The sequence below is a fragment of the Centrocercus urophasianus genome, unplaced genomic scaffold (genome assembly GCF_019232065.1).
Source record: "Centrocercus urophasianus isolate 14NV4802_14NV808 unplaced genomic scaffold, USGS_Curo_1.0 seq_12, whole genome shotgun sequence".
Taxonomy (NCBI): Eukaryota; Metazoa; Chordata; class Aves; order Galliformes; family Phasianidae; genus Centrocercus; species Centrocercus urophasianus.
The window spans coordinates 45,289,079-45,300,281 of record NW_024884364.1 but is presented as its reverse complement, the minus strand read 5'-3'; positions in this window follow the sequence as shown (position 1 = coordinate 45,300,281).

The following is an 11,203-nucleotide window of genomic DNA, read 5'->3' as shown; positions in this document are numbered from 1 at the left end:
TTGGGGGGGAGGTGGTGAGAAAGAGCCTGTTCAACTAGTTGAGCAAACTCTGCCTGCGGGGGATTTGCAAAGAAAACTCAGGGAGACACCGGTGCGATTCGCACCACTCCCAGGCGAGCGGTTTGCAGACACTGTACTGGGCTTTCTTCTCCCTCAGCAGTGCCCCGTGTGAGCCCACCAGCAGCCGGGACCCCCGCAAGGAGTGAGAACCGAATTCCTGCCGCGCGGCGGTGGTCACCACGTGCCGTGCGAATATTGGAACCACATGCTGTTCACCGAGCCACGCTCTCCACTGGAAGCTCCTCATTGTTTCTGTGGTGTGGAAAGCACAGTGCTGAGCGGGCTGATTTCTTCCTCCCCGTTTCAAACGTTTCCCCGGTGCAGTCGCACAAAGGGTTTCATATCCGACCGCTGTCCTTCTATTTTAAACCAATTTCTTGGTCTAAAACCAGAATCACAAAGCTACCCGTCAACAAATGTCAACTGATTTTCCAGAGGACCTCCATTTTATTTCTCTGGGTCTGCATGCGTAAATCCTGATCTCATGGATCACCTCTGCTTGCACAGTTTTCTTGTTCAAATGAGTACAACATACAAGTACAAATTCCTTTTGCTGCCCCTGAGTATATGTTCATTTGTGCACAAGTGAAAGTAGGCAGAACTTCTACATGAAAATCTCACTCATGTTGATAAAATTGGTCTAGGAGAGCAGAAGTTGCATGTGTGTATCTGAAGATCCAAATTACCAGAGATAGGACAAAGGGGAATGGCTTTAAACTAAAAGAGGGGAGATTTACGCTAGATGTCAGGATGAAATTCTTTACCCAGAGGTTGGTGAGGCGCTGGCACAGCTGCCCATAGAAGCTGTGGTGCCCCATCCCTGGAGGCGCTCAAGGCCAGGTTGGATGGGGCCTGGGGCAGCTGAGCTGGTGGGGGGCAGCCCTGCCCATGGCAGGGGTTGGGGCTGTGTAGGCTTTGAGGTCCCATCCTTTCAATTGAAAAATTCTGCGATACTTTGATAAACCAAATTCTAACTGGGCTAATTCCAAGAAGTAGGGCTTCATTTCTAGCACATGCAAGAGATTTTGAATAATTCTGAGGTTTTTATTTAATCTTAAAAAAAAAAAAAAAGCATTTCTACTTGAAGACTTGAACAGCATGAGCATCATCCACAAGCCCTGTCAGTGGGGAGCCTGTGAAGACAACTTGGGCACATGCTGGTTCACAACTGCCAATGAAACATGAATAAGGAGAAGTCTGTCCCTTCCAGGCTTGTTCCTGCCCAATTCTCTCCTGGCTTCTGAGTCTGGCTTGTAAGTGAATAAGCATAATCTGTGACCTTTAAATTGAACACTAGTAAGGAGCCTACAAGACTGAATGATCCATTTTAGTCTCCAATAATACATGGACAGAGAGACTTGGGTCATTTGACCCTCTGATCTGCTGATCATTTGAATAATATGATATTAGTTGCACATATTTGATCATGATTTCTTGTATTAACCTCTGCATTGAAGGAGGAGCTGCAGTTTGCTGTTTCTTGAAACTGATGTGACCCCAGATACCACCCAGCAGGAATGATGAGCCTGCAACACTCCCCACGGTTGCAGGAAGCTTCTGTCTATTCCTGCCTCCATAATCCTTTATGAAAGAGCCTTCTGAGGTCCCCACAATAAACTGGTCCTGATTCATGTGTATTGGTATTTCATTTTGCAGATAGATGCAGGTCTTATAAAAGAAGCTTCTAGTTTGATCATGCTTGTCTTCTGACAGCACCGAAGAGGCAGAGGCCTGGGCAAAGCCACACTGCAGGATCCAGCTACAATACCCATTCCTCAGAAATGGGTCTCCATTCTGGGCTGTAGGACTACACTCTGAAATGTCATCTTAGGGGCAAGATTTCTCCTTTGGATCATAATATTTCTCCTTTGGACCACCACTCCTGTTCCCTGGGCTGTCCTGAAGCCTTTGCTTAGACAGGGCATCTTAAGTTCCTGTGATGAATCTCCCTGTCTTTGTTCCAGCCTGGAAATGTCTTGCATTACTACAGAGTTTGATGTCCCCTGAGCCCTGCCTGTCCCCTCCACAATTACTGTCTTGTGCAGCAGTCTTAGTGTGGTTAGGGCACTGTGAGGATAGTCCAGCAAAAGTCCATAAATATTATTTTTATTCATGAAAATGCAGATTCCTGTCTCTTCCTCCTTGTCCTGTGTGGTGTCTCATCACAGGCTCTCTCCAGTTCATACACATCTCAAATAATTTGTGTGTGGCCAGATCTCACCTGCAGAGATTTTCTGTGTCACCTACATTCACAAGAAACAGAAATAGCAGAAACAGTTATGAAGAGTCTAGCTTTAAATTCTGCCACTTGAGTTTGTAGTAGAAACAGAATGACTCAGAGGCTGAATTAGCAATATAGAGAACAGCGTAAAAGACAAAAGAATCTCTGCTTCTCTTCACAATTGCAAAATTGCATTCTTTTCTCTTTGTTGCAGTTTCCCCCTACTGAATGGCCAGCCAAGAAATCAGCATGTGAACATGTCCATGGAAATAAATATGAGGCATTACTTTTGGAGCAAGCTACATATCCCTAAATTAAGCTGTTTCTGTAGGGTCTACAGAGCCTTGCTGGGCACCAAGGCTATGTAAGAAAGCTTTGACTCATTTAACTACCTCAGTTTCAAATCTTTTTAAGATGTATGCATAAAATTCTCCAACAACAAAGAAACACGTTTCAGTGTCAACCTGAATCCCAAGACAAACAGCACACAACTTCAAATACAGACCAGAAACAGCTTACACAACATAGAGCTTTTAGTCATTATAATGCTTTTTTCCATTTAAATAGCTCTACAGCTCCAAGTTCTACATAAAAAGCCAGCTACAGAAATCACTGCATCATAATTCAAATGCAACATTCTTGCATGCATAAAAGTGCATTGTGAAGCTGAGCATATGACACTCAATATCACTTTTTATGTTTACAGAGTATGTTGTAAACTGAATCTTTTTTTTTTCTCCTTAAAAGATGCGAGCTGCTGACAGCAAGTCATTTAAGTGTTCTACTGTCCTTATTTCTTCTCCCCCTTGTTAATCAATTTTTAAATTTTCCACATTAATCATCACAGAAAAGACTTTATTCTTGTTTACAATTCTGGGCACGTACAATGAGTTTTTTGTATCATTAAAGCTAATATTTGCTACATCAGTGAAAATGCACTGCTGGTAGGTCTGTCTTGGCGTGCAAATTCAGCATTGGTTTCTGAGGATACAAACCGTAGAAATATAGAAGATATTTGGAAAATTGGGCACAAAGCAAGATACTTGTTCAGTTTAGATTCATAGTCAGATATCCTAGCTTTGCTTAAGAGCTACTGAAGATAAATATGCATTTTAAGATCATGATTCATCTGACCTATTTTAGATCTCTGCTTTGAAGGGACATGAACTGAGTCTAGAGAATCAGCCTTCGAGACTCTGAACAAGAAGCTGATGTGTGTACGTGTGATTAGCCAGAACCCACCTTAGGAGCATGGTTGAATTCATAGCCAACGACAGCCCCGTGTTGTGCAATGCCTGAGCCTCCAAACCTCACCTCTGGAGTACCTACACATCAGAGGGAGGGTTCTGATCCTCCCCTGGCAGATATAGCTGCAGAGGCACAATTTGTTCCTGCCTGCCTCATTCCCGACTTTCAGCATAGGTTACCCACACCCTTAGGGTTGGAAGCCATGTCCACAAACTGAGGCCTGAGTTGTTCAGTATATGATCCATTATATTAGCTCAAAACCCAATAAAAGCAGTTTTCTATTCCAGCCTGTAAACTTGAGCACAGAAACAATAGCATCTGTTACATTCTGTTGCCTCCCCTTCGAGGCATTAATTTCCAGCCAATGTGCAAGGCAAACATCAGAGACAGTCATGTTTCAAATCACAGTAGTTAAATTTGTCCTCAGGGGTACTAAATCATCAGTGTTGTTTCCAGCAGCACCTGAGTTTTCTTTGCAGAGCTGCCGTGAAATCTCCAAATGGGCACAGGGTGAAGAGGTCCTCCTTTGATGAAATTCATAATATCATCCAGTTCTTGTATCCCTTCTTTTCTTTCCTCTTGCAGGGGCTGTCCTTTTTTCACATTTGTTTTGAGCATGTCAAGTTTTCATGTTTTCTTCCTCACACCCTCACAGAAACTTCCCTTGGCAAACATCCCATCAGCCTGGTTGGGGACCACGCTGACTTCTGCAAGCAGTTTTTATGCAAGCTGGTAGTTTTACTTGATAAGAAAGTCTCAAAAATTACCATCTAAATCAAAGCCAACAAATCCTGAAAGAAGTAGCAAATATGTCTTGGTATCACGAGCACCTGTGTTTGTATTTTAATTCATCGCAGATGTTCGGAAGCACCACAGTATCTCAGAGAGCAGAACAAACTTAGCATGAGTTTGTTGTATCTTCTTTGTGGAAAGGAGGGGATTAGAGCATCCTCCCCACAGAGAGACAAGCAGTAACACTCCATTTTTCACCATCTGGTGCCAAATATCTCTCAGTGAACACCTACGTAAGTTTTTGTGTGCTGCAAAATAAATCTTGGCACTGCTTTCTGAACTGGCTTTAGAACGAGTGCACTACAGACCACGCAAAAAGAATCCAAACTCTGAAAGTTTTTTTTTTTCCCCCCCAAATCATAGTGATTCCAAGCCATTCCAAGCCAGGATTTTGTATCGCTTGTCTTGTGGGTTATAACTGTAGATTATCAATCATATCAGCTTATTAGTGTGTTCTCACGAGGCTAGTACACACCGGTAAGCAGGCAGTAGGTGTAATTACAGTAAAAACCTCAACATAGTGCTTGAGAGCTGTGTTGGTTTTTTTAACATAGCCTAGTAGAATTTCGCCAACTGCAAGGTGGTCTTTTCCAATAATAAGTTTAAATGCAATCCAAATCCAGGCATAAAGAAGAATTCAGTTTCTTTCTTCCCCTCTTTTCTGTCTCCTGATAATTAATTTTGAAAAACAATGGCAGTTCTGTCACTTGCCATCAAACCTTTTAGGTCCATGAACTTTCTAGTGAACAATAAACATTTCTGAAGAAAGCAAAATAATTCCCAAATACGTTCACTTTCTGAGAACAACAATTTCCATTTAAAAAATAATAATGGTGACATGACAGTTTTCCACCACTTCCATGATAAGATTAACAGATGATCATGCTGGAGAAAACCCAAATATAATAAAAGCAAGTTTAATGCCACAGAAGAGTTGGTCCTGTTAAGCAGCGCTCATGGTGTCAGGTCCCGTTCAGATCCACCCAGAAATATGTCCCAACACAAAGTTTGCCAACCAATATCTCATCTTTCCAAGCCCAAAGGCCCACAGTGGGTCTTATCAAGCCAAGCCAATTTCTATGCCTCCCTCCAGTTTCTCTCTCTTCCCACTATCTATGCAGTACCAGGACACAATAGCAATAAAAGCTGAGGAGTGTCAGCAAAGCAAACGGGAAGGTGACAAGAGCTCATGGGTTGGAGTACCTAATTCAGATGCTCCTCTTCTCTACTGCTTCTCTTCTCCAGCCCTACTGGGGTTAGATGCTCATTGCTCATTAACACATTGCATTGCAATAAGCTCTTCCACCCACAGTCACAGAAAGGCTGCCTTCCAGGACTTGTTGGAGGTTACCTCTAGAAATTTCACCAGTGTGACAGATCTACCCACTCTTCTGCCTCTAATGGGAATGGCCAGCATGCTCCAGCTATTCTCACACAGCCAGCCTCCCAGGGCTTTTCAACCATGCCCCAAAGTTACAGCACCTTGTCACTACTGAAAAATGCAATTAGTGGACTTTCACAATAAAGACCTTTTAATTCTTGTTCTGAACTGAGCCTTCCATGGGCTTCCAAATACGTCCTGCAGAAATCTACATTACCAATTTAACTGCTTGGACAATAAAGTCAAAGAGGGAAAATGTCTGTAGAACTGTCATGTGATTCTGTTCCTTTCAGCATATCACTAGCATAGCAGATGATGACATTTTCTTCTGGAAAAAGTTATTGACTAATGCTGATTGACAAAGCTGATTTTGTAGAAAGTAGAGTATCCCTTCTAAAGGATTATGAACTGAGTACAGTGACGAATGTACAAGCTTCTCTTGGTGACCCATCCAATGTGGCCACTTCATATCTGATGTTGGGGCAGAAGGGAAACATCTCTTGAGACCGATATACAGGGTGCAAAGCTTACCAAGGCTGAAGTTCAAAGGCTGAGGTGTATGGTAGGACCAGCTGGATCTCCCCTTCCCCCATCTTCCACACACAGCAAGCCATAACTGACCTCTTCCAAAGCTGATCCTAACCTGCCACTCCACAAAAAATCTTGGAGTTGTCCCCTTTATGCCACATCAGGGCTGGTGGCAAAAGAGTACTATCTGTTAAAATATCTCAAGGTTAGCATAAGCCTTTTTAGCTGTTATACCGGAGCCACATCCAAAAATAATAATAATTATATCCCTAATGAGATTTCATGAGCAATTGTAAAAACATATTTGTTCCCAAGCTGCTACAAGCATGAAAAGCCTAGGTACTTATTTTCCACGAACAATGACTGAAAAGCAGACAGGGAAATTTTCAGCAGAGAATGAGTCACATCAGCTCAAAGGCTTTAATGAATGTCAGACAAGCTGCTGTCTGTGGACCCTTGATAGAGCAGCTGTTTGCCTTGCTACCAAGCCTGCCCATAGTGGGTGGATGGGAAATGCTTCGGGGGCAGAACTGGAAAGCTCTAACTTCTAGCCAAAAAAAACAACACCAAGTTCATAATGGAATTTCTTCTATCTAAAGCAACAGCCTATGAGAAACTGCTTTTGGAAACAAACTGGTGTTATTTGGCATTGTTTCTATGGAAAATTTTCACTGAAGCCTTTACAAACTTTGACCCAAAAATCTGTTCCTTTCTAACTGTAATTATTCAGGACACTGTTCCACAGATATATGCCTTGATGTAGACCTAATAACACTGAAAGCACTAGTATCAAATTTAATTTATCTTTCTCGTTAATTTTAGTTCACTTGGATATTTGGGGTTGACTGGTCCTTGACAGGAATTCAGTGAGAAAAGGCACAAAAATCATGGAAAAAGCCAGAGTCTTTACACATACCTCAAGCTTATGATCATTAATAACCATTTGTTCATTATTGTTGCAGTACAGCATCAGTTGTAAGCAAAGTGTAAAAAGCGAATATTTTTAGCATCTTAGCTCTCAAATAGCTTTCTCTGGGACTTAGGAAGTTCATACACTATTTCTTTCGGAATACAAAGTATAATACAAGTTCCTCACTACCCTAGGTAAAAAAAAAAAGTTGGAATTAACGTTAGTGAAGTTGGTAAAGAATGATGTGGGCGTCATAAAATCAGTAAGTCATAAGGCCTGTGGAGCCTTAAATTCTTCCTAAGTGAAAAAAAAGAAACAAAACACACAACACTTTTTACCCACAAAGACTCCTAGACCAGACAGCAGAAGTTATAACAAGTTTTCTCTGGAATTCTCTAAATCTCCTTCCCTTCCCATCCTGTCTAATTTCTATGTTGCTACAGCACATTAACCTCTATAGCTAACAGGTGGACCTGGTAGCTGAATGAATCATCTACCACAACAAACCACTCTTAGCAAACAACAGGTAAAATAATACATGGCTGAATATCTGCAGGATGCGGCATAATTCACCGACATGCCAAAAGAACAAAACTTGGTATAGAAATTTTTGTCATTACTCATCTTATGTATCCTCTTATTTTTTAAAAGTTTGGTTTACTACAATCTGAGATATAAACACCACTAGCCTTGGCCATGTAGCACCTCCATCACCACCTGAGATGGTCACATTGGCAGCTCCAGGCTCTGGACAAGAATGAATGCATGTAAAAGACAAAGTAGCCTCCCATCCTCTTTATCTCCTGGCCTAGGGTGGCAGCGGCAGTGAAGAGGTGAGGTGGGAAGCTCTCAGTGCCTCCAGGTTTTGTAAAGCGTGCCATAGCCCAGGGCTCAGTCTGGGTTAGCGCAATTGCTGGGTGAGGTTCTGCGGCTTGCGTTATGGAGGAGTTCAGATGAAGTAGCCATGGCCTCCAGGCCTGAAAAGATATTAAAGGTTAGAAGACTTCTTTTTCTCTCTCTGTCTTCAGATCTTTTCCTCTGAACCTCTACATGTGAGAGAGAGGATGAAACTGTAGAACCCTCCATATTAGTCCATTGGATTGTTTCAGTAAAACATGGGTTTAAACCCAGTCCAAACCCTGCCTTACCCTCAAGGGGTGGCTTGGAGTCTCATTTTATCCAATTCCTAGTCACCACAGAGTCTGGTACATCTTACAGTTAGAAGTATTAAATCTCTTGTTACTGTAAATACCAAATTCACTTTTCTGGTTTTCTTAGTTTTTACATAGCTGGAACATAATTTTATTTCTCAGACCTCAATTTTGTGCTTGAATGAGAGTGAGCCAAGTTAGTGCTTGTGATTCTGGGAAGTCACATTTGCAGGATATCGCAGACAAGATACTGTCAAAAATTGCTAGACTGACTGTGTGCTGGGTTTTTGCATTTACAATAGTTTTGCTCAAATTGACATGAAGAAAAGCTCTTTAAACATAAGTCTAATTCACTTAAAAGTGAGATGAAAAGGAAATCCCCTGCACATGTGAGACTTTATCCATTGCTGGTTAATATGCAACCATTAGTTGCAATGGTTTGCTGACTAATGTGTACCTGTTGAAATTCTAGAATGACATGCCCTGCCAATTCATGTCTCCCCAACTCCCACGTGTTATTCACAGCTGAATATGCAAATTATGTTTTCTTCCTCAGTTCCTGATTTTTCAATTCCAAAACTGATACAGTTTCCCCTTCACTTGCAATGTGCATCAAGAGTTTCTGCAAATGCTATGAAATCTAAGGTTAAAGGCATTTTCAAGAAATACAAATCAAATTGGGCAGAAGTTCTTTGTAGAATAATCTGTATTTGACAATAACAAAGTATACACCTCTTGAAGAAAAATAAAAATAAAAATAAAAAACAAAAAACAAAAACAGCAAAGAGGAGCAATTGGCTTGTACTAATTATTAATTTCTTGGGAAAAAAAAAATGCAACGACATCATAAACTGTCAGCCCAGCATACAGGGCAGCCTGATTTTTCTGTAAAGTCCATGAACATGTTTCATTTCGTTAGTATCAGTCCAAATAGCCAGTCATGCCCTAACGACTTTCTGGGGCAAAACCAGTGGTTTTCACCAATAAAGATCAGAGGGCTCATAAGTGCCAACAGCAAAGTTGTGCTGCAGGAGAGAGAGGCCAGAATTGAGATTGAAAGTGTTGGGCAGTTTTCACAAGAATTTGCACAGGGTCAGCACAATATTAAATTCTAATATCAGTGGTGAGCAGAAGTCCAAAAGCAGAATGCTCTGAGATGGACGTTGACCAGGCTGTAGCTCCCTGGTGAAAAACGGAGTAGGGAAGAGATGATTGCCAGTACCACCATACAAAGAGGCACAAGTATGTCCCATCACAAGATCAGGGATGAACAGCCAACCTCTAAGTCTGCATCTGCACGGATAGGGAGGATGTCCACACTTCAAGGCTGATTTGGGAAGGTTCAGCTCCTGCAATATGACTACTGTTGGAGCAACTTAGCATTTTCCTCCCTTTCTAATTTCACTTTAAGAGTGGGAGATTCAACTGGACAGAAGAAACTCAGGGATGGGAATAAATGATGTGGAATTCTGAGACCTAGTGAAGGCTTTCTTAGAATCTGCTTAAACCAGAGACCAGACAGGAGACAGAAATGTGGACCTATTATGGTGCCAAGTTAGAATGCCTGGAGAACATCTAGCATGGCAAAATGCTCCAGCTGTCCTTGAAGAGGGTAGCCAGTGCAGGCATGTTCTTGAAAGGACAGCAAGGCAGCTGAGGAGTATGCAAGCCTCCCTGCAGGGTGCAGGTGTTGAGGGGCAATGTCTCTACAAACACCAGGGCCATCCTCCAGCGCAAGAGATCACTGAAGAGTGCAGATGTGGAGTGGGGGACCCAAACACAGCAGCCTAGTGAGTTAGAGAAACACACATCTGACAGTGAGACAGGATCACTAAAATGGCTGCTGTTGAAGAGGTATACTGCTCAAGGAGGAAATAAAAAGTCATATTGTTAGAGCCAGAAAACAAATATATGAATTCAGAATGAAGTTGATGAGGAAAGATACGCTTATGAACAAGAGCTTAGTGGTGTGAGAAAAGATACAGTAAAGACAAAAAGGACTGTAAAAATGCTTTGAGTCATGGAAATGCATCCTTTACTAGACAGAACATAGATATGAAGACTGCTTATTTTGGATTACAAATAAAGATAGGGCTGATGCAAAATGGTATTAACTTTATTTTGTTTTGGATCACAATAACAAGAATACTAAGTAATGAATGATAGCTTGAAGTCAACTTCTAATTAGTTTGATGTCTGTTGGACTCAATGATCCTTATGGGTCAATTCCACCTCAGGATATTCTATCATTCTGTGAGATTCATTTCATCAACATTTCTGAGTCCACATTTCTGGCTTTCATAACATGGATAATAAAACTGAAAAGTGGATCAACGGATTGGGAACAATCAAAGAAAATGTTTTGGGTTTACACTGCTCATCAGTAACATTTTCAAGACATTTCTGCCAAATACAGTTGGGACAAAGATTTATGGTTGGTGAGCATATATAGCTGAAGATCCTGCTTTAAAGATGAAAAGAGTCTGTACTTAAAATAGCTGTTCGTAGCTTGGAAAAAAAAAATACCAACACTTTCCACTAACCAGGATACTGTGAAATTATTGAGATCTGCTTCACTTTTCACTGAAGCAGACAGTACTGGAAGTTTTGAGAGGGTGAAGTCTTACAGCTGTGGCATAGTAGTGGACATTGCAACACAGAAAAACTTCTGCATTCTCAAGAAAGTTGTATTTCACCCAAATAATGGGTTTCTGTACATGATCATAGAATGGCATGGAGGTGCCACCCATCTTGAAGAAAACAGTCTTTCTATGATTAGTTAGCTGTCTCCTGCCCAAGGAAAAGAAGCTCTGTCAACAGCTGACAAATATTTTTAAAACTTATTTGGAAAAATCACCAATGAGATTTACTAAACTCCTAGCACAATAACTAGTGTTTCCTTATCCTCACGA